This window comes from Protopterus annectens, chromosome 13.part0 (assembly GCF_019279795.1).
Source record: "Protopterus annectens isolate FY-2018-M chromosome 13.part0, PAN1.0, whole genome shotgun sequence".
NCBI lineage: Eukaryota > Metazoa > Chordata > Ceratodontiformes > Protopteridae > Protopterus > Protopterus annectens.
The window spans coordinates 444,140,250-444,166,156 of record NC_056747.1 but is presented as its reverse complement, the minus strand read 5'-3'; positions in this window follow the sequence as shown (position 1 = coordinate 444,166,156).

Here is a 25,907-nt window from a genome sequence, read left to right as displayed (position 1 = left end):
TGCATGGATCATGCTATCCCAAACAAAACCAAGACCCAATCATCCAAAGGCAGCCGTCCAGTCTGGTGGACCCCTGCCATAAATAAACTGTACAACAGAAGGAGGAAGCTACTACACGATAGAGCAAAATCCCTAATAGGGAAGGCATCTCTGATCAGTACTAGCAAAAAAATTACGATCCCTCATAAAATCCTCCAAGGCCAGCTTCGAGAGAAAAATTGCACAGGACACCAAAGACAATCATAAGGCTTTTTTCAGTTATGTTAGAAACCTGGGATGCAACTCCCAGACTTGTTCTGAGTTGATTCTAAACAACAAAAAATACACTGAACCCACAGACATCGCCAATATCCTGGCAGACAGGTTCACTGCAAACTTCTCCACCCCCTCCCCCCCAAAAGAGCAAGTATCTATCCTGGAAGAGGGCTGCCTCCCAAACATCTCAGATGCTCAGGTGAAGGCTGCCCTCTCCAAAGCAAAAAACACTGCTTCCATGGGACCAGATGGCATCCCAGGTTGCGTCCTACATGAACTACAAGAGGAACTAATCCCTCAAATAAAACAGCTATACAATCTCAGCCTCACTACAGGATATGTGCCCACAGAATGGCATACAGCAACAGTTGTCCCACTCCACAAAGGTGGAGCCTCTATGGACCCTGGAAACTATCGCCCCATAAGCCTGACTAGCTTAGTCTGCAAGGCTATGGAGAGGATCATCATGGAGCTCATAAACAAAGACATTGGGGACCTACAGACACTAGATCCTACCCAGTACGGCTTTGTCAAGGGCAGAACCTGCCTTTTGAACCTGGTTGACTTCTTTGAAACAGTCACCAAAGCCATAGATGAAGGGAAGGTAGTCCACACAGCCTATCTGGACCTTGCAAAGGCATTTGACACAATACCCCACTCGGACATCATAGATAAGCTATCCAGCTTAAATATAAACCCCTATGTCACAAGATGGGTCGCAAACTGGCTCAAAGACAGAACCCACAGAGTGAGAGTTGCTGGAGCCATGTCAGACTCAAAACCGGTCACAAGTGGCATCCCACAGGGTTCTGTCCTGGGACCACTCTTGTTCGGTATATACTTTTCCGAGGTACAGGCAACGTGGGAGGACTATGGCTCACCAAGTTCGCAGACGACTGCAAACTGGGCCATAATCAACTCTCCAGCTGACACAAACATCCTTCAAAAGGTCTCACAGAGACAGATAACTGGTGCCAGAGCCATGGTTTAAAGCTAAATGCCAAAATGTATAGTCATAGCCTTTGGCAAAACAATGTGCCCACAAATTACCACATAGGCGGAAACCCATTAAGTACAAAGAAAGTTATTAGGGACCTGGGGACCCAAGTTGATAGCAATCTCTCCTTTGAAAACCACATTGCCAAAGTGGTTAGAAAGACCTTCTACATAGCCCACCTCATCACGAAGGGTTTCACATCTAGATCAAGAGAGGTAATCGTGCCCCTTTATTCATCCCTCATCAGGCCCATCATAGAATACAATGCCCCTTTTGGGATGTACCTTACCCGACACCTGCAGCAATTAGAAAGACCCCAAAAGTATCTCACCGAGAGGATCAAGGGTCTCAAACAGATGCCATATGCTGCTCGGTTAAAAAAACTCCAGCTCTACTCAGTTGCATACCGTCTACTTCGAGGCGATCTATGCCTGACATACAAAGCTATGTCAAATCCAGAATTAATGGACATGCTCCACCTCAGTAAATCCAAATCCCTTAGAGCCACACGCTCGAGGGACTTGAACCTCAGCACAGAAATAAATAGAACTTGCTGGAGGGACGGTTTCATAACCCAGAGGCTCCCTTCGCTCTGGAATAGCATTCCAGTTCATGTGAGGCAGAGCACCTCACTGAATCTCTTCAAGAAAAATCTCGACAAGTGGATGGGAGATCGTAGGTTTGTCCCAGGGATTACTCCCGTGTCACTATTAGACAGAGGCACAGTAAACTAAACCTTAAAAAGGGCACAGTATACTCAAATCAAGGGGTGGTGTAAGCCATACAGAATCGGGCTAGGCTTATAATTGCCCCAGGGCCGATAGCCTAGTATGAACCTATGAACCTATGAACAAGCAGCTTTCCACAGTTACATTTTTAACTAAGTGCTTCAGCACTTCAGATGTGACTGCAGATTTCATTTGGGAAGCTGAAATATCCTTATGGCTTTATAAAGCCATGTCTGCACTGCACTCTCAAAGCATTAGCACCTACCAATCATGTCAGCTAATAGTGTTCACCTGATGCAGATAATCCCCTTCACACCCACCCTATTTACAGCTTCCACTGAAAACAAGCCTTGTAAGAATGAGAATAACAGCTAATGATAAAAAGTCTTGTTACCAGGCAGAACTGTTAAAACAAACACTTTAATTAAAAAATTAAAATCCAGGCTTAAAGTTTAAGTCCCAAGGATAACAAAGTAGTGTTTGGCTAAGCTCTGTCTGTACCATTGACACCAGTATGGAAAATTGTGGTATATATACTAAGTTGTGGAGAGTGGCTCTTAAAGTGGCCACTAATGTGCTGCTTCGCTATAAGCTGCAGCTACTGCAGGTATGTGTACTATATTTATGGAAGCAAACAATGTATTTTCAGGTTTGTGTCAATTGTTTGCTTTTAGGTTGAAGCAGCTTTATGCTGCACAGGAGTACTCAGAGACACATTTTCAGTAACCAGCTTAGTGTAGTTTAGAAGTAAGTGATTTGTTTGTGATAGTAATAATGTTTCAGTAATAAAAAGGTCTAAGTAGAAGAACATCTGTGGATGAAATGAGGAATAATATTGGGCTGGGTCATATACTGATGAAGTCTTTATTGAATGGCAAATCGGGAGTTGTACTAGATTAGTGATAGGGTGATACAGAGAGAGTACCTCTGATTTAAATACTTGGACAACCACAGAAAATATGTTGTCTTCAACAAGTACCTTAAGGATCATAGAGTTTATTGATTGAGTCTTTCTCAGATACAACAGAACAGTCTTAGCTCCTTTGAAATCAACTGGTGATTTCTGGGAAATATTAAAAGGAGAAAAGAATTTGCTGACATCTGTGCAATGAATAATGGGTGCTGCGTAGCAGCCAAAAGGAACAGAGTTGACAAATGTAGTAGAAAGAAGAGGAGTTAAGACAAAACCTCAGGCAACACCTGGTTACATGAGAAATGAGAGGAATATATGACTGGTCTATCTGAAGGACTGGATACATCTGGAAATATACTTGGAGACTCACCAGGACCTGCCCAAGGCTTTTGATGAAGTACCCCACTCAGGCATTATAGACAAGCTCAGTAAATTAGGTTTAAACCCTTTTATATTACCCAGTGGATAGCCGACTGGCTCACTGATAGGACCCAGGATGTAAAAATAGGTGAGACCACCTCCACCAAGAGGTCAGTCACTAGCAGACTCCCTCAGGGCTCAGTAATGAGCCCGCTCCTTTTTGAGCCTTAAGCTCAATGCTAAGAAATGCATATTCATACCCTGTGGGAAGCAAACCATCTTGGCTAATTACTATATTAATAATATGCCCATAAGAGTTAGTTGATGTAATGGTCAGGGATCTGGGTACACACATAAACAGTAGCCCTACTTTCGACCACCATGTGACCACAGTGTTGAGGAAATCCTTTTATGTTGTGCAAATTATATACAAGGGCATGGCATTTAGGTCCAAAGAGGTCATTATCCCATTGTACTCTGCCCTTATCAGACCACTCATAAAGTACAATGCTCCCTTCAGTATTTACCTGACACAAAGCTAAGGACCAAAAAAAAAATAAGCTCTGCTACAAATAAACTACTAAACACATAGATTACATAATGGCATATTACATTATGGTTGATCTTGTGAAACAATGGAGTTGTAGCTGTGTCATTTAACATCCACCAACCACAAGCTGAAGACCAATCCATTGTGACTTAGCTTAGGAAAAAGTGGCTAGCAAAAGGCTAAAGAGTTGTTTTGGAATCATTTAATGGTAGATATCCATGCTGACATGGGGATAGTTTAGAACTAGGCTAACTGCCGTTGAGAGCTATTTTAAGTCTAGCCAATTATCCCTTGTGAGACTCAAAGCCTGCACCTTTTGTTGATAATGCAAACACCTTAACCATTAGGCCACCCTCCTGACATGATATGTACTCCATATGTATTATTTCCTTTTATTAATGCTAAAAAAAAAAAAAAAAAAAATATATATATATATATATATATATATATATATATATATATATATATATATATATATATATGTATATACACATATGTGGACTACATTGCATTGCTGACTGTAAGTTAATATTACCACTATACCATGAATGCCACTGGCATGTTTTATCAAACTCAACCTTTTTTTGCATATTCAAAAACATTTTTAATAATGAACTTTTCAGTTCTTGCAATCACATTTAATACTGCATCTGGTTTCTTCAACAATCTAAAAAATGAGAGACCAGCAAACAGTGGCACCAGATAAATCCTTTATTGTAGAAGTGCCCTAGGCAAAAAAGCAGGAACAGACCGGTTTTGGCTTCACAGTTACATAGCCTTCATCAGCGTTAATGTCTAATAAATAAGAAATGCTTTATATACATAATTTAAAGGACATGTGACCAATTAAAGATGCTCATTAAGCCCTGGTTTAAAGAGACCTCCCAGTTTAACAATCCATTTTTTCTCCACGCTGTTTAATAAATCATGCCATCCTAATTTATTGCTTCTGGGTCTCATGATTTTGTCTATTATGGTAAAATTAAATGTAGCATTTTTGTGTGTCATTGTATGTTTATAGAGGGTGTTGGTTTCTTTATGGTGTTTAATGTTGCTAAGATGTTCAGAAATTCTGAATTTAAGAGGACTGGACATTTGCCCTATGTAGAATGCTGAACAATTGCAACTAGCTAAATAAACCACCCAATCAGTAACACAATTGGCAAAAAATGAAATCTCATAGACTTGAGGGGTATTTTGACTACTGAAGCTGTTGTTTTTTTAAAAACCCTAGGACAGATGTCAAAATATTCCAATGGTGTTGCACAGTATCCATTAGTACCTTGGTGTTGCGTCTGTATGTAGTAACTAATCTAAGAGGCACCCACCCCTATTACGTTTGGCTTTATAAAGAAGAAGATTCTCATGCTCCATGTTATCTACATTGTGTTTTGTATGTAAAAGATGGCCCATTTTATAGCCTCTGTCCCTAAATCTAAGAACCAAATCATCCCTGAAGTGTTCATAAGTATTTCCATCAGAACAAATGTGTTTCATCCTCATAAATTGTGATATGGGGATGTTCCTACAGATGTGGGGTAGATGAAAACTGGTGGCATGGAGAAGTGAATTATATTCGGGGAATTTCCGATAAACTTCAGTGTTCAACATGTGGTCAGATGCTCTGGAGACCAACACATCCAGAAACATGATTTTGTTTTTATCATAGTTGACCATAAACTCAATTCCCCATTTGTTTTCATTTAGGTATGCAATGAATTCCAATAGGTAATCCACATCTGCTCTCCACACCAACCAGCAATCATCCAGATAGCTCCTCCAGATGTCCATTTCGTCTATATATAAGTTATGGGAGTTATCATAAATGATCTGTTCCTCAATATATGCCATAAATAAATTGGCATATATTAGGGCAAAAGATGCTCCCATAGCTTTACCCTTAATCTGTAAGAAACATTTATCCCGATAGAAAAATATGTTCTTCGTGAGCACATGTTCAGTGAGAGAGAGAAGCAATGTATTGAAACCTGGTTTATACATTTCTGTTTTGTTTGACCAGTAGTCTAAGGCTTCTAACCCTGTCCAGTGTGGAATGTTGGTATATAGGGATGTGACATCTAGTGTACACATCAGCCAATCAGGTTCTAATTGTACCTCAAAAATAATCTGAAGGAATTCAGTAGTGTCTCTAATATGTGCTCTGACACATTTAAGAAGTGGTTGCAGGTATTTGGTAAGAAAGAGGGACAGAGGTTCCGTGAGTGAGTTCCTGCCAGAGACAATGGGTCTACCTGGGGGATTGTGTAAATCTTTATGTATCTTTGGCAGAAAATATATATATTGTGGACATGGATTAATGATGGTCAAATGTGAGTTGGTGTTATTACTAATAATACCCTCCTCAAATGCTAAGGATAGGAAATCATCAATTTGTTGTTTAAAGAAGGGGGGTAGGATCAATACTGAGATGTGTATAATAGCGTGCATCAGACAGCTGTCTGTTGGCTTCCTTGTCATACTGATTCCAGTCTTATACAACTATAGACCCTCCCTTATCTGCCCCTATGAGGACCAACTCATGGTTATTGGCTAACTTAATGATATTATCCATATAAGATTTAGAAATATTGTTCGCCAAAGGTCTGTAGTTCTTAAAATGGAAATGAAGATCCTTAATTATAGCATTTTGAAATAGGAACACATTATGATTCATAGGGGGCATAAATGAAGACTTATGATATGTAAATTCATCAGTGATCTTTGAGGTTGTCTGGTCCTGAAAAATAATTTAAGGTTTACATTCCTGCAAAAAGATAATATATCGTTAACAAAATTTTCTTCAGGAACAAAAAAACCTGGAATGAATGATAATCCTTTATTCAAGATTTCCACATCTGAGGCAGTGAGGGTATGTGTAGAAATATTATTTACATTCACATTTGTTCCTTGTGTGCAAACATTTGGAGCAAAGTCTCTATATTGTTTACTTCCACGGTGTTTCCTGACCCCCCTCCTCCTAGGTGTAAATCCTGCAAGGTAATGGAGTTCCTCCTTTTCATTGCTAGGGAACCGGTGGCATCCACTGGATCGGTCTCTAAGTCAGATGATTCATCACCTGATGTGTCTGTACTATGTGTGGATCCCTTTTTTAAAATAGATTTAATGTATTTTCTTTTGAAGGGGGTCCTGCTGAATTGTGTAAATTGAACATGTTTATCCTTACCAATATTAAAAGGGTCCCCCTTATCATAGTCCCCTAAGTCCCTCACAAACTTCTTCTTCTTTCTTTCCTTGAGTTGGGTTTCTAGAGTAATCAGCTCCTTACCAAGTTTCTTAAGGCTGGTGTTGTATATGGGTTGCCCTTCATATTTTTTGACCGCATCACAAAACTGATTGATGGATACTATCTCCTTATCTATAATCCTGTTATGGTGCTCAGCTAGTATTTCAACAAATTTAAGAGATGCCTGCTGTTGTACTTCACCCCACTGTTTCAATAAAATATCATTGGGGTTACTAACTAATGGTTGCGTACGGATGCGTATACCTCTTTGTGTTATTCCCTTAGTCAGATAAGCCCGAAAAAGCTTGTAGTGCCATACATTATTGCTTAATTGATGCATAAGTTTATTCATATTCAGAAAGATATTTTCACAGCTCTCAACATCGGGACCAACATCAGTGCCATCCACCATCAATTTGGCCATCCCAAGTCCAAAAACAGTTAAATCATCCCTATCCGAGGCAAGGACCTTTAATAAATTGTTCAATTCCATGGTATATAAATTCAAAAAAATGATAAAATATTGATTATGTGACACCAGAAACAGAAGTCAAATGCAAAATGCTTAATAAGAAGATGAGAACCCAAAGGACACTAGAAAATTAAATAAACACAGAAATCACTGTGTTCCACATGACTGGTATCCATGTAACTGTAAGACCCCGGCCGATTCATACATAAATCAATAAGCACTAGGCCAAAAGAAAGAATTGCTGTGTAATGTGGTCACAAATGTATCAATTGGGTGCAATAACAACCAATAATACTGTGTCAAAATTACTTTATTTCCTAAAGTATAATTGACCCTAAGCCGATCATTGTATGAACCAATAAGCCCAAAGCCTATGGGGAAAACATCCCATTTCCAGATGATGTGATATTATATATAATGATTCCAGCATCAATAATCAACAATATCTGATACAGGGATGAAAATATGTATATAAGACCACAGTCAAAAAATAGAGGAACACACCAATACTCCGCCCTGATGTGAAAAGTCACAAAAATAAATAAAATAAAACTTATTAAAGGCACCTACAGGCTTTCCTGGGAAAATCCCTAAAGAATAATCTGTGTATCAATCAAAATTATAAAGTCTAATGGCCTACATGAGATATAATGATATATTGTTCAAAGAACAAAAAAATATATAAACCCTATCCACTGGGTCCAAATATCACAAACTTATTCATAAATGTAAAGAAATAACATAACTATGAAGGCCAGATGATACACACAATATGGCAGTGTTGTGTACTGCATTAAAATAATTGTATAAGTGGGAAATGCAAACAGAATAAAATGTCACTCAGCTAAGCTAGAGGCTCAAAAGCTGAAAATATAAGCAGGAATGAGACAGAAACCCAGCCAAATGAATGTCCCTCACTCCAATTTCTTTCTTATAAACATTCAATGGGACCTTATTATATGAGTGAAACCAAATGACGGTCATGTATAAATATGTATATATATATATATATATATATATATATATATATATATATATATATATATATATATATATATGTCTATTATCTTGTGAATAACACAAAAAGATGAAACGTATAACTAAGAATGACCAAGATTCCAAGTCATAATTATATCAGACACAAAAACTAGAATTTATGGGGATATCAAATGGGTGGACCCATACACACAGGTATAATCTAGCAGCAAAGCAGATATCAGTGAAAACAAAATAAATCCAACTAGTCAGATGATGAAAAGTTTTAAGTGAAACAATATAAGTGTCTTAAGAATAACACAACATGTTAGAAACACAAGAACATTCAATGATTAAAGAAAATAAAGAATAGGAGGATGTTAATTATAGTCCATCAATGCCCAACCAAATTGGCCACAATAATAGCCTGCGATCGATGGGCCACACTCGTAGAATGTCCTGTTCAAATGTTCAAATCCACCCAGTCCATAGAAGAACAATGTTCCCCGCACTTATCTGTTCCAATACAAAATTCTGTGCCAAGTTGAAAAACGAAAAAATTGTCAATAATAAGGATGCAGGTCAATGAACATGTGATCACATAAATCCAATAATATACATATATGACTAGTCTAAATTCAGCCAAATGGAAATTAAGAGGATACTAGATGTAATCCATCAATACCAAATAAGGCAGCAATAATAAACTGCATTCTTTACATCACACATGCCGAATCTTCTATTTAAGCATACAAAAACCCCTTGGTATGTTGGAAAACATCACCGCCCTTGTACTGATCCAATAAGAAAATCTTCCGTGAATAATAAACCTAATGCCAGAATGAGGTGGGTCAATGGTAGAAATGCTCCTATAACTACTTGACACCAATAGTTACATACACAACCGTCCAAAATATGAAATGAAAAAGTTACCAGGAATCCAGTAATGGCGTCTCCTACTTCAAGAAAAGAGTTTGAATAAAAAGTTGACGTACTGAAAATAGCTCCTAAAAATCCAGATATAGTAAACCAAGCTGACTTGCTCCAGTCCAAAATCCCCCTCAACCAGGTAAATGTAAATGCTTCTTAGGAAAAAAATGTAGACTGATCGGCCCTTAAATAATGACCAAAACACCACAAGATAAGGAAGGCATCAGAAGTTGATATTTGTAAATAAAATCCAACTCCTGCAAATAGCTGAGATGCTCAATGGAGAAAATAATGTTGTATTCCAACTGGGTCACGAGGAAAGCAAATAAACCTCAAAAGGTGCATCCTGAGATCAATGGGTGCCACAGGCCAACCGCAGAGAAAAGCAGGCAGACTGAAACAGAAAAAAACCTCTGCAAGTACAGTAGCTGCACAGTCTCAGTACCAGTCAAAGCAAACCAAAACATGAGAGACCAGCATACACTGGCACCAGATAATTATGGTTATATATGGCTATGTAATTGTGAAGCCGAAACTGGTCTGTTCCTGCTTTTTTGCCTAGGGCACTTCTACAATAAAGGATTTATCTGTATACAGTTTTGCAGAATGTCCAAATGATTGCCTCATATATTTTGTCTGTGTGTCTTTAAATTATGGTTTTCTGGCCAATCATTGGCAAACCATTAAGAGCTGAAGTCAGACAATAATGACAGACATATGAGTGTCAGATTTCATACGCTTCACAAAAGTAATGGCAATATAAAACTGGTCCCACTATCAGTTAACTACGTTTGTAAGAGCAATATATAAAATCTGTCCCTATTTTTGGGCCTGTATCAACCCATTATTGAAGGCTTTGTCAACATGTATCGTTCTAACAGGTTGGCAGGTATGCCCCAGGCATATCAGCTCCATGGCATATGCATTAAGGACATAGCACTATGCTACCTACAACTAGACAGGTTGGGGTTGTAATCTCAATAGTGGCAACTGTGTGAGTGTGTGTCTGTGTATGCATATCCTCTGTAGCAGCATGGCTGTCTTGTCTGGCTATGCCACTTTGTGTGTCTGTGCCACCCTGTTAACTTCAGAATAGCATTGGCAGACACTGAAAAACTGTATAACCTCTGGGGTTCAGGCGCTATGTATATTGCGCTATCTTATGTATAACTAGCCAGGTAGGGGATCTACTATCAACAAGGGTGGTTCATGAGTGGATGTGTGTTTCTACTTATGTATATCCCCTTGCAGCAGTGTGCCTGTGTTATGGCCAAACACATATTTCTTGACCCCTTACAGAAAGTCTTCTGGAGAAAGTCATACAGAAAAGTGGGACAAAGACCACATATTAGGGTCCATCTTTAAATATTACTCTGAGAAACATACACAGGAGATATCAAAACAGGTTGTGCATTTGCATGCATTTTCTGAAGGGTATGAAGTCTGACCGGCAAATATCTGTCAGTATTGTGTAACATCAGTCTTTAATGAATTCAGGCAACTTTGCTAGAAAACCACAATGTTATGCCAAATGGAACAAAAATATGTGGCAAACATCAAGACATTCTCTAGACATCTGTAGAGGTGAGGTTTATGGCCACCACCTGTCCCACCCTGCAGGTTGCAGTCCATGTTTAGCCAGGTGTGACCTGTGACAATGACACAAACAATACAGAGGTCCCCAGAGTGTAGGACAACAAACATCTTCTAAGGTTGTCTACTACCTGCATAAAGCAGTTACTTCAGATCAGAAGCACCTTAGTGGTATGAGAAATAGCATTGCCTATGGTGACGTGACACAAAGAAGCAGTCATATTGGCAAAGTCCTGTCTGATGCATTTGCCGTGGGTTATGGTATGTTCTGCCAAGTATCACAATACTACAAGACGTGTCCCACATTCACATCTGATAAGGTTGCAATCCTACCCTGTGTTGCCTATGTATGTGCAATATGTAGACATGTGTATGCCCTGTGAATAGCGTCCACCCACAATGACCCAACTGTATGAAGGCATGAATGCAAACTGCCACCTCCTACATATGTAGGCACTGCCTAAAGCTGTGGCAACTGTGAGTAGTGTGCTCTCTGTCATTGACCCACAAACTAATGTTAACATACTGCAATGGGGTAATACAGCGGATATGGAATGGTGGCCAGGTCCTGGCCTCCAGCTGAATGCAGAAAACAGTATCATTGTACCATATGGCGAGAACATGGACACACTATTTCCCACATCAACGACAGCCCCATACATGCACAAACTGCGTTGACAGAACTGGCTACTCAGTTTGATAACACTGTTGCATTCACCCATGAAGCAGTTGCAGTGGTCAGAAAAGGCTTGGACGTGATTCAGTGTATAGCTAAAGGGACTGCATCCAGACAAAAGGTGGAAATTACCTCTGTATAGTCCTCAGTCGGTACAACAATACATTAGCAACATGGCTGGTCTGGTATGTAGCTATGCAGACATCTGCACCAAATGGAAAAGCTATGTTAACATCCACAAAGGTTATCTATGGCTTTCAAAACCTGTGCCATGCAGACAACCTCGAATCAGTACTGCCCCACTCGTTATTGGACAGGTTGTCCACAGGTGGGCTGTGGCATGCCTAGATGGCAATGTTGTGCTCAGCCCTTCAACAGCTGCCCCATATATATCAGTATATCTCTGTGCACATTACTGGCACAATAGGCTTGAATCACATATGACACAGCAAAAAAAAAAAAAGCAACTGGAGAGACAGGTTTGTCTCTCAGAGGCTGCCCTGTGTCAGGAATGCACTCCCCAAAAATTTCAAACAGAGTAGCATGCAGACCCTCATCAACTGCATCAAATCTGTCCCAGGGGTCCAAAGTGTGTCAAGCAATGGCAGGGGCAACAGATGCTGATAGATGAGTCTGTTGGGGATAGAGTACTGGATAGACTTGTAAAGGACCCAGGGCCAGTACTGTAGTAACCTCCTCTGTATCTTTGAACCTGTGATCCTATGGAACTCCCAGGTGACATGTAGCAAGAGTAGCATGCTGTGTCAAGGAGTATAATTGCAAGGTACGCTGTCTGCCCCCATTGTCCCTCACACACTGTTCCATGCTTACACACCGAGGTAAACATGGACACATACAGGCTTACCTTGCTGATGGAAAGGTCTCTGTGTTGCCACTCCGCCATCCTCAGCTACCATAATGGAAGCAGCCCACCACGAGTTAGACACACTGACACCTGGAACAGAAACAGAATAAGGTCTGTGAGACAACAGTCAGTCAGCAGTACTAAGAGCAATAAAGCATGATGGCACAAAGGTATGTACACTTTGATGTGTACGCATGACAATTGCCAGCAGACAGCACCTTACAGGCCATAACACTACTACACTACACACTGCCATTACCTGTACTATATTCACCCTATGGATCAGACACATATTAGCATGTCCCTGCATCAATGGTATGGATAACAGGGATGTGGCACAGGTATCATCACATGCACAGGGTGAGGTGTGGGGTTGGCAAAGGCCTAGGCTGTGCCATACAGTTGACATCATATGTGTGTGTGTGTGTGTGTGTGTGTGTGTGTGTGTGTGTGTGTGTGTGTGTGTGTGTGTGTGTGGAGGGGTGCTGGTCAGCTGGGCCATGAAGAGGAGCTGTGTGCATCTGTCAGTGACCTGCATGTCACAGTCACGTTACAGTGTGTGCATTCATGCAGTTAAGCCATGTGCTAGCTCTACATGAGGGTAGGTTGGGCAGGCATGGACCATACATGGTAGAATGTACAGTTCACTGTCTCTGGCCATGAACATGGGAACTGGTTCTGCCAGGTGTGGCACTGGCAACACCATGCCCAAGGCCAGATGTGGTATTACTTCCTGACAGTGACCGGCATCTGCCAGGTCTGTGTCCCTCATGGGCCCACCCAGGACAACATGCCCATGGCCAGACATGTTGTGGTGTGGACACCACCCTCCCATTGGTAGTGCTTATGCTACTGCCACTACGGGAGTGTGACCGTGCATGGTCACATGGGCTCTCAGCTGATGTTGCTGACCTACGTCCACTTATCCAACTCTCTACTCCCACCACATGTTTAAGCACGGACATTTCACGGTTAAGGACTGACAATGTATCACCCCAGCATCTATCCACTACATCAGTGAAATGATGTAAGGCTTCACCAGTGCTATGGAGGGTGTCATGCACGCCCGGCAGTGTGTCATCCATGACCCTGAGCATCTGTCTGGTGTACTGTTCATAATGTGCCTGTGCCCCCATGATGGACAAAAACATGCATCTAGTGACACATGCTGTGACACCTCTGTCAGGTGCTGGATTAACAGCAGTTCTCCTTTGAGCATCCCTGTCAATCTGCCTGGGTGGGACCTTACCAGCTCTCTGGCTATGGCTAGTGTCTACAGTCACAGATGCCATAGTCCCCACATTCCCATTTTTGATCCCATCACCCTCTGACTGCCCAATATCTGTGGCTGCTGGGGACTGGGTATGTGTGGGCATACTGACTGTGTGTGGGGCATTGGATCTAGAAGTGTGATGTCAACCAATGGGACAGATCCAGCCCCCAAAAACCCCACCTGTGCTTCACAATGGCCATCATCATCATCACAGTCTGATGACACACTGACATCAGGTTGTAAGGGTGACACACTCCAACCCCCACGGTCACCTGTGAGGGGAAGACAACATGATTACATGAATACCTGCACTGTAATGCTTGCTGATCCACACACACACACACACACACACACACACACACACACACACACACACACACACACACACACACACACACACACACTTGAGGTGCCACAAAGGCATTATACACACCACATCTTCTGACTGATGGCATGCATAACACACAATCAGACGACAACGGACACAGTCTGGACAGGGCCTCAACAACATGCAGTGCAGCTATGTGCAGTTACTGTTGATAGTACTATACACCTGTCAGATACATGACAAGTCAGAGTATGGGATGGACCTTCACCTAACATACAGTACACACCATTTACACAATAGTAATGCACCACTGTATAGCAGACTGGCTATACCTATACAAAACTATGTGCTAATATGTTATAGCTCATGCAGATATGCTACTGTGATTACCAATGTGATGCACTGCAGTGAACCCCACAACAAGTGAACATGTATTTATTGCAACATGGTAATGCTTAACAGTCATGTGCATGGCAAACTGACAGCCTTTAACATGTCTAGGGTATAGGTGAGCCACTAAATGACAGTTCCACACTCACTGGCTACAGTTTGATGTACCCCAGCCACACCAGAGGTACCTACGGATTTGTGGGGGAGAAGTATTGTCAGGACACACACATGTGGCATTGGTACAGGATAATATGTGCATTTATGAACATGTACAGTATTAGCTGTGATTATACCCGAATTGCTGATATTCACAATATGTGTGCACATGTGTGCACTACAAATCCCCAACCACAAATGCTGATTGACCTTACATATGCATACAGTATGCAGATGCTGCCACTATGAATGCTACAGTATTAACATGATGAGCACTGGTGGCTTACCTGGATGTTCCTCAGCTGTGGAATCTGTGCTACCCACCTCCATGACATATGTAGTGATGGTTTCCTGTGAGCTGGTGGTTGAACCCAGGTGTGCCAGGAACTCCTCTGTGGTGGACAGTGGTGGTTGTGTACCTAGCAACCTATCAACAATGCACTGCCTACTATGTAGGCAAAACTGATCAACCCTTTAAGAACAGAATGCTTAGGCACCTAAGGGACAACTAAACTAATGCTAAAACTGATAATTAAAGGCAGATGCCCTGTGATTGGATACATTTAAGGTGTGTAATCTTTACTGGAATTTGATTGGACATAAGCTAATAGGTTGAAATAAAGGGCGATGGCACATGGAAGGCATTTGATTGGTTGCTAAGGATTTTATTAATGGCAAAGAGAATCCAAAGTGTTAATCATCTGAAGAAGGCAAGGCCAAAAATGCCTATTATGTGAAACACAGCAGTAAATAACAGAACAGTCAGTATATTAAAAACATGCCAGTAACAGTTACAGCATAAGGCCAACAGAATAGGTAATTCAACAAGAAATATTAATATGCAACCATAGTAATACATAACATTACTAAAACACATGCCTCAAAATAAAGTTTATGGAACAACATATATTAATAGTAAACCATAACCAATATATAGCAATAATAAATATATGAAGATAAGGGGTGGGGAGAGAGATAAATATAGTCCATTAATACCATCATGGACTATATAGTTGACAACAGTAATGCTATCTACTCTATAGGCCTGCCCTTTCTTTATGTGCAAATGTACCTTATAACTGATGTAGCACATGCATACCTCTCAAGCTATCCGCATGGGACACTATGGACGAAGCAGTAACACCTGCAGGTGCACAGCTACAAAGAACACTTCTACATCAGGTGGGCCTATAGAACTACTGTGGTGTACTGTGGGCTGATGTACTGTTACTTTGCTATTGGCATGTAATCATGTTGATGATACATCTGTGACAGAGGGATTACACAACAGTAATTACACTCTGTGACAGTGTGATACTTGATAGGCTTGCATGTGTACAGTACAGAGAGTAGACAACTATCATGCCTTGCTTGGTAGGCATGTGGATAGAACCCAATAGCAGAGACTTCAGGGGACATGTGCATCACATGTGTTAATTGACTGCAGCAACCTTTACAAGACACTCCAGGCATACAGCCATACCAAGTTTACACATTTTATTTCTTTTATTTTATTATTATTGAACATATTTCCCTTATTTTATGCATTAATAGCACCTTTGTGGTAAAGATTTTAACAGTCTGTGATATCTGAGCAAACAATTATTTACACATAATATGAGCTATCTCACCCATTTACCTGTAGTTCCTGTGGAAAGATTGATATATGTAATCAATAAGTGACTGATACTGTGATATTTCTTGGAGGCACAGGGATAGAACCAAATAGCAGTGATGGCAGGGGACATGTGCGCCGTCACATATATTAATCGACTGCAGCAACCTTTACAAGACACTACAGACATCCAGCCATACCAAGATTACACATTTTATTTTTTTTATATTTATATTTTTTATTATTATTATTGAACATATTTCCTTTATTTTATGGATTAATAGCACCTTTGTGGTAAAGATTTTAACAGTCTGTGACATCTGAGCAAACTTTTAGTTATGTACTTACCATAACTTTAGATGTTTGGGATCCATCTCGCCTACATTCTGTACTGATGGGATCGGCTCCGACTCGGCACGCTATACTATAGAGCGAAGTCTCTTATTGGCTGAGCTATTCTACATCCCAGGATGCACCACCACAGCTTCCCCAGATCTTGTTTGTCCGCACACATGCACACACACATAGACTGTTGATATAATATTGCCAGGTGTTTCAAGATGAAATGGTTAAACTTGAACTGTCCGGTCTCTTCTGATCTCCAAGGCAGGGGGAAGGAGGGTGGGCTATTAGGAATATAGGCGAGATGGATCCCAAACATCTAAAGTTATGGTAAGTACATAACTAAAAGATGTTATGTGATCCTATCTCGCCTACATTCTGTACTGATGGGACAGTGTCCCTAGCACCTGATTCCTGGGTGGCTCACTGGAAAACACTCCTGAGAACTGTGGAACCGAAGGAAGCTCGCCCCAGAGATGCCACATCCAATTTGTAATGAGAAATAAATGTGTGAGGAGAGGACCAGGTAGCCGCAGCACAAATGTCACTAATGGCAAGCTTAGAATGAAAGGCTGTCGAAGTAGCCATAGCCGTTGTAGAATGAGGTTTTACTGAGTTTGTAAGTTCTTTATTAGAAAGGAAGTAAGTATGGCTGATACAGTCCCTGATCCACTTGGCAATAGTGACCTTCGTGATGGCTTTGCCCAATTTATTGTCCAAAAAGGACACAAACAACTGATCTGTTTTCCGTGTTTGGTGCGTCCTATCTAAATAGAAACGCAATTGCCTGTGAACATCCAATGAGTGCAAGATGTATTCTGCTCTGTCTGAGTAGTTTGGAAAGAAAACTGGAAGTTCCAATGACTGTTGAAGACAAAAACTAGAACAAACCTTGGGAACAAAGGATGGATTATGCCTGAGGGATACTCTATCCTTGTGAAAAACCAGGTACGGTGGTTTGACACATAGGGCTTGAAGTTCCGAAACTCTTCTGGCTGATGTAATTGCCACCAAAAAAGCAGTCTTCCAAGAAAGAAATTTCAAGTCACAAGTTGCTGCCGGTTCGAAGGGGGAAGAGGTCAAAGCGCCTAACACAAAATTAAGATCCCACGGTAGAGCAGGATGAGAAATCGGAGGTCGTAGCAGCCCAGCACCTTTCATGAAGGCTTTACACAACTTATTGCTCATCAAAAGTGGGTCTATACTTTCATGAAAATTAGAAATAGCTGCCAATTGAACCTTGATGGTAGAGACCGAAGAACCTTGATTGAATAAAGAAGCTAAAAACTTCAAAACTTCTGGCACCGGGGCAGTAATGGGATCTAATCCCCGGAGTTGGACCCAAATAGTGAATCTCTTCCATTTGCTGTTATACATTTTTTTAGTCGAAGTCTTGTGGGCCGAGGACAAGATATGTATGACTTCCGAGTCTAAAACATGGTTCCTGACTATGGTCGAAAGTGGAGGAGCCAAGCTGTTAACCTCAACGAGTGAAGGGACTGATGAAGCTGTCCCGACTGGTGGATCAAGAGGTCTGGAACCTGGTCCAGGAACCATGGACCGTCCAGTGTGTATTTCCGAAGAAATGGCAGCCAGACTTGACGAGGCCAGTATGGGACAACTAAAATCATCTTGCTCCACAAGTGAATCACCTTCTGGATCACCCTGGGAAGAAGGGGAACTGGTGGAAAGGCGTACAGTAGGCTGGTGGGCCAAGCTTGGACTAGGGCATCCTTGGGAAACTCCCCCAGAACTGGGGTGAGAGAGAAGAACTGTTGACATTTCGTGTTGAGAGGAGTTGCAAAGAGGTCACAACAAGGAGTTCCCCATCTTCTGAAAATCTGAGTTGCCACTCTGTCGTTCAGAGACCACTCATGTGGGGAGAGAATAGTTCTGCTCAGTCTGTCGGCTATCACATTGGATCTCCCCGGAATGTGTGTTGCTACCAAGAAACGGTTGGTTGCAATCGCCCAATCCCATACTTTCATGGCCTCTCTGCAAAGGGGGTAGGACCCGGTCCCTCCCTGCTTGTTCAGGTACCAGACTACTGACATGTTGTCGGACTGAATGGCAATCATGCCCTGGGGGAGGTAACTGTGTAGTGCTTGTAGCGATAGAAGCACCGCCTTCATTTCCAGTATGTTGATGTGGAGGGAACTCTCGTCGGGGTGCCACTTGCCTTGGATTGACCTGCCCAGGTAATGTCCCCCCCACCCCATCTGGGAGGCGTCCGTAGTCAAAGTGGCCACTGGAGGTGGAGGAACGAAGGGTCGCCCCTGATCCAGGTTGGAGGAAAGAAGCCACCAACGGAGATCCTGTTTGCACGTCTCTGTGATCAGAATGAGGTGACTGAGAGGGAGATCCTGATAAGACCACTGGACTGACAGGAGCCACTGGAGAATCCTCATATGCAATCTTGCTAAGGGAACTAGGAGAACGGTAGCCGACATGGAACCCAACAGTTGTAGGACCATCCTGGCTGGGGCTCGGCGTTTGAGGAGCAATGCTCGAACTTGAGACTGTAATAATTCTATCCTCTCTGTAGGAAGATAGATCCGCATTTGCTTTGAGTCTATCTCTACTCCGATAAACCATATGCGCTGAGATGGCAGCAACACAGACTTTTCCCAATTGAAGGTGATTCCTAGGGAGTTGCCTAGAGATATAGCGGCTGCTAGGTTCTGTAAGAGTAGACGCCTGGAGGTGGCAGTTAGGAGCCAGTCGTCTAGGTATGGAAACACCTGGAATCCTAGACTTCTCAGGTGAGCAGTCACCACCGCCAAACATTTGGTGAACACCCTGGGGGCTGTGGTGAGACCAAAGGGCAGTGCATGGAACTGGAAATGACTGTCTCCCAGGCTGAAGCACAAGTGTCTTCTGGACACCTGATCTATCAGGATATGATAATAGGCATCCTGGAGATCTATGGAGCACATCCAAACACCTTCCTCCAGCAGCGGGAGAATGGATTGTAGGGTGACCATCCGGAACTTGGACTTCTTGACAGAACGGTTGAGTTTGCTGAGATCCAAGATGCCTCATGTCCCCGGTCTTTTTTGGCACCAAAAAGAATCTTGAGTAAGTCCCTAATCCGATCTGGTCTTTGGGGACCGGTTGGATGACTCCTTTTTGAAGCAGCTTTGAGATTTCGATGGCTGCGAGATCCCGTTGACTGGGTGGTGGGTCCAGGATTTTCCAGGATGGTGGGGGGGCTGAGAAAAAGGGATGGTGTAACCTCCAGCAATGATTTGGAGCACCCATCGGTCCTGAGTGATATTCTCCCAGGCCTTTAGGTGCCTCAAAAACGACCCCCGACTGGCTCCGGAGCAGCGCAGTCGGGCAATCCTTCAAGGATGCTGGAAGGCTGAGGAGCCACGAAAGGACTCACGGTCTCCAGTGTTGCGGGGGCCTCTGCCGCCTCTGGGATGGCGTCTTCCTGAAAAATTTCCCCCTCCTCTGCCTCTAGAAGGGGAATCATCCTGCTGTGAGGGGTAAGTCTTTTGGGATTTACGGAACCACATTTTCCCCCCTCTTCTAGCCTTGGGATAAGGCCGGAAGGGAGTGGAAAAGCGTGACCCTACGGCAGTCAAAGTCTTACCCTCTTGTTCACAGCGGGTCAAGGTGTCCTTTACCTTGGGTCCAAAGAGGACCCATCAAAGGGAGCGTCGGCAAAGGAAGACTTGAAGGCCTCCGCAAAGGGACACAGGTGGAGCCAGGCTTGTCTCCTTAGAGAAACACCTGTTCCCGCCGCTCTACTCGCCCCCTCGGCTGCATACGAAATGAGCCTCATGGATGAGTTCGATAATGATGATAAGGTAGCCAGCTGAGAGCTAACCATCTGGGCCAACTGCTCAGGTAGGTTACCAGAGAGGGTATCTGAAAGTTCCTTGACCAGATCCCTCTGAAGTCTGGTGAAGTGCGTCAGAAAATTCAGAGACCTTAAAGTAAAGGCTGCTGAAGTAAGGGTGCGCTTCCCGTACCGATCCATGCTCTTAGACTCTTTATTAGGAGGATGGACGGACGTAGATGCCTCTGCCACATCTTGTTGGGTAGCAGATGCCACCACCAGGGCATCTACAGCCACACATTTAGAGAGGAATTCCTTTTTGGGGGGGGCTGAAAGAAATTTATTAGGGCGAGCTGGCACCGGTTCCACAGAATCCGGGTGCTCCCACGCCCTTCGAGAGATCAAATCCAGAAGCTCATCGAAGGGCGGAGACACCCAGGAGGCAGAGGGCTGAGCCCCGAAGGCCTTGAGGAATACCGACTCCTCAGCAGAAGGGGGTTTGGACTGCCAGTCGCCTCGTTGCTTCAGGATTTCTAAGATGTCCGCAAAGGAGACATCATCCGAGGATGACTTGGGGGACCCCTCCGCATCATCGAGGTCAGTGTCCGAGGTGAGAGACTCATCCGGGGAGTCGACGTGCTTCCTCTTGCACTGTCTCTTCCTGGGAGGTTCCTCCGAAGAAGCCTCGGAAGGACCTCCAGGAAGGGGGGGACCCCCAATGGGGTGACCTCAGTCCCCAGGGCTCCGCTGTCTTGAGACAGGGGGACTACAAAGGAACCAGTCTCCATGCCAAGGGAAGGTGCCGGAGAGATGGTGGAGGTAGCCAAGGAAGATTTGGCCAAAGCACTCCTCATGGCCCTGAAGGCCGGACCCCCCGAGTCCTGGGAAGGTCCGATCCTCGAGGCCACAACAGTAGACAGCACCCCCGCAGCCGACGCACCGAGAGGGAGACTCGGAACTGAAACCATCGGTCCTGAAGCGTCACCTCCGGGGCCGACCGAGGAGGTCCGTGTACCGAACTCCGACCCAAAGGTCGGGGTTGGAGTAAGGGTCAATGTCGACCCGAAAACCTCCACCGGCTCCACCAGCACCGACTCCAACAGTGCCGAGGCTGTTGGAGGAGAAACCAAGACAACAGGGTGGACAATCGGCTCTGGAGCCGACTGGGCTGGAGCCGAGACTAACTTTTGAAAGACTGGAGACTGAAACAGCCTTTGAAGCACCCTGTCTATATCCGAATCGGACATCCTCGAAGACCGAGAAGAGACCGATCAGGCCCGAGTTGACTTCTCTGCCGGTTCCAAAAGACTGGGGGACCGGCTCCGAATAGTCTCAAGTAGTATCGGCGGCGAGGGAGATTCCACCAGCACAGCAATTTCTCTCGGAGCCGACGGGGACTTCGGCGCCGAGGTAGAAGAGTCTGAGCGAGCGACCTTTCTCGGCTCCGAAACCAATGGGGCCAGAGAAGGTGACCTGCCTCTCGATGCTCGAGCGCTCGGCTCCAAAGACAGAGGAGTCGAGGCTGGAGGCATCGAGGCAGACCATTCCGACCTCGGCTCCGAAGTCCGTGGAGCCGACGGAGAAGTCTGCCTTGATTTTTTTTGCTGTCGGCTCCGACGGACTGGTCGGAGCCGAAGACTTCTTCTTCCTGGAGGGAGAGGGGGAAGAAGATAAAGCCTCCTCAAAAAAAGGGGTGATAAGCCCCTTCAGTATCAATTTGTTTTTCCTCTCTTGGAGGACACGAGAAGAAAACGCGTGGCATACACTGCAAGACTGTTGAAGGTGCTTAGGGCCTAGGCAATAAACACATAGAGAGTGGTCATCCGTGATTGACATTTTGTACCCACACTTGGTACATTTTTTAAACCCCGAAGGCCTATGTTACTTCGACATCACCACAAAGGTACACACCAAAAACAGACTAAGGAAAAACAACTAATCACACAGAGATGCCAAATCCCTCTAATTTAAACAGGATAGGCCAGTAAATCAGACACAGACTGAAAGTATAACACAGCTGTAGAAGAGCGCGAGGGCAAGGCCCCTCTAACTAAAATGGGACCTTGACGTTAGAGGAACAAATACAACACAAAAAACTTTAAGCAACAAAGGAGGCTGTAACACGGCCTGAAGTAGAGCGCGAGGAAACCCCTACTATTTAAGCGGGAACCTAACGCTAAAAATAAATTCACACAAACTTTCAACAAACCACACAAAATGATAAGTAGCTGTTAAAACAGCTTTTTGGGTGAAAATTTTGACAGAAAATATGTCAGTAAAGAGTACTTAGCTCAGCCAAGTCGAGACCACGTCTATTGCTGTCTAGCGGTAAACGAGATCTGGGGAAGCTGTGGTGGTGCATCCTGGGATGTAGAATAGCTCAGCCAATAAGAGACTTCGCTCTATAGTATAGCGTGCCAAGTTGGAGCCGAGGATCGGCTCCGAACCCATCAGTACAGAATGTAGGCGAGATAGGATCACATAACATCAATTATTTACACATAATATGGGCTACTTCCCTCATTTACCAGTAGTCCCTGTGGAGAGAATATCTGTCATCATAACATATCTGACTCAGTGATATTGCTTTAGTGCATAGCAATGAATTCGAACCCTGGTATGTGTGTGTGTGGCAAAATGTACTTTGTACACAGCATTTAATAAACTGAGCTACAGAGTCACTGCTATTATCTGACTGACTGATATTTAAAGAGCTCACCTGGTAACAAAATATGACCTGGTACTAGTACTACAGTGTTATAGTACACTGCAGTGACAGTTGAACACACATGCATGTAATACAATCATGACAGAGATACTAGGTAACCTATACATTACTAAATAAAATGGGGGTGTATACAATATATTGATACTGGGTTGAAATATCAGCTCTAATTCCACAAGTACTGCACAACAGTTTATTACAGATACCTTCATGCATTTACTGGAATAGTTTTGAGTTTTTCTTGCAAAACAGTTGGCGTTATGCAGCTGTAATTCCACAGTTATTGCACTACAAATGTTTTGCAGATTAATGGTTAATGCATTACTCTTTCTGTCTTATTTGACTATATAAAGCATATTACAGCTGTACTCACCACACTCACAGCACAACCTGGCCAGGCACCTTGCATGCATCTTGATGTTGCGAGCTCTCACCTCTGCAGCTGTTGGGAGAGAAGTACACCATTATGCATACCAGTTTAGCAGACGTTCAAGATTAAATATTGGTGAAACACAGGAAAAGATACTTACACACATGTGGAACATTGCCCGCCCAGAATTCTTGGACCCAGGCATTCAATATAGCCCCCTTCCATCTTTTCAGGTCATCATGGTGGTGATGACACTGCTCTACTGTGCGGGGGATACCAGTTACACTGGTGAAGTCACTTGCCAGCCACTCCTAGACATTTGCATTGCACTCTGAGCCCTGGTGACCTCCCTGCATGAGCCAGTCTTCATGTTTTTTTTGCAAGGAGTCTGACCATGACCCTAGACTCCTGAATGCCCCACAGCTGTGCATGAAAATGCGAACCCTCTTCAACACCTGCCATTGTATCCTTCAGTGACAGAACACCAATGGATTATGGTGTATTCACGCCTATTGGGCTTAAATATAGCACATTCTGCTGCCCTTACATGCCATTGGGCAATTTTTAAAAATGTGGCATATTGCTTGGCAGAGGGCAAATCAGCGCAGCTGAGCAGTGCTTAAACTGGTACTGCTTAGCAGTGCTTAACAGTGCGCAAAACAGCTAAGCCAGCCAAGCATTGCCAAGCACTGCCAAGCAGTGCCTAAACAGAGGTTAGGTGAGAGCAGCAGATCATGATTTAAAAATAATCAGCATAATTTAAATTTTGAAAATAATGGCTTAGTTTCCCTTCCATGTATATAAACCCCCACCTACTGCACATAAGGCCGTAACTGTGAATGATAAGGCTGTGTCACTTCATTACCCCATGTCCAAAGTATGTGTCTCCATCCAGCTTCTTTCACTCTACAAAAAGTGAAACAAGCACATATTCCTTCTGCAGCAGCACCAGTACACAGACTTATCATATCGCACTACCTAAAGAACATGCACAGCTGAATTCCACCTGTAGTTAGCAAGAAGTACACAAGCATCAAATAAAGTTAAATCTATGTAAGGCAATATGCAAATAGCTTAATTTGTTAAGTCTAGTTTGCATTGTTTTGTAGTGTTGAGTCTGCTGGAAGGTTACCCCATACCCCACTCATTCACCTACATTCATAGGCCTTTTTACTGTTGAAGGTGAAGCTACATTAACACTTCAGCATGTTTCACTCTTATCAGTGTAACATATCCCTGGAAAGACATTGAAAAGCCCATAAATATAAAATTAGATGCTGTGACTTGAGACAAGTATTTAGAGTTCAGACAACGTGTCTTTTGCATCCATGAAAATCCTACCTCACTGATGGTTTATGGTGGTAAACTATCTGGGGGGAGGTTGCTTTCCACTCAAGGAACTGAATGCTCCTCCCTGCATCACAGCTTGTTCTCCCACTAAATTTACCACTGTGGCTCCAACTTCAGAGACACTTCACTACCCCATGTCCCAAGTGTGTGTCTTCATCCAGCTTCTTTCACTCTGCAAAAAGGTACAGTGGATTCTTATATTTTCTTCATCATTATGGTTTATTTAATTTTGGTTCATACATGTACTAGAAATATATAACTAAGATTCCACTGTGTTTAATTGTGGCTAAGTGCCTTTGCTGTTAATATGTAGTACATATATCAGCACATCTACTGACTTTTTACTCTAGGTTGTAGTAATAGCATCAAAGTTTGTCTTTCTGCTATTAATGTGTAGAAATTGAATTATCAGGTTTCTACTGGCTGGGTGTTTTACAGTAGGATTCAGTGTAACCATCAAAAATGTTCTTGTTGTTTGTACTGCAGTTATATCAAGTAAGTCTATAGTCTGTTGCTATCTGGCTAAGTGTTCTTTCTCTCTCTCTCTTCTTTCTCCCTGCTAATTTGTAGTACATATGTTTATGTTATGTATATATGTTTCCACTCACTTCTACTGAAGGCTTCTATTGTAATACCTGATTTTATGTTTGTATGAACAGCACAGTTACTGGATAATGTAGGTGATTGTTAGTATATGAGAGTTTCTGTTTGTGAAGAGTTTTGTCATTCTCTAGAGTTGCTTCCTTTTTTATTTTTATATATGTTACACTCCTTAGCTGGCTGCCTTTTCTAAGTGCTTAAATATCAGATTTACAGATTGTATGTTGTGTAGCAAAGAGTGGGAACTAACGGATAGGCTTGCCTCCTGTCCCTCTAACATCTGTAAACCTACATCTCAGTAACCCCCCACACTTGCATGCAAACACATATCTCTTGTTAGTTTAGTGCATTTTTCTTTCTGTCCTTCTATACTGTGGAAGCCACCATTTCTGTTTTTAGTAATCCTAAACTTG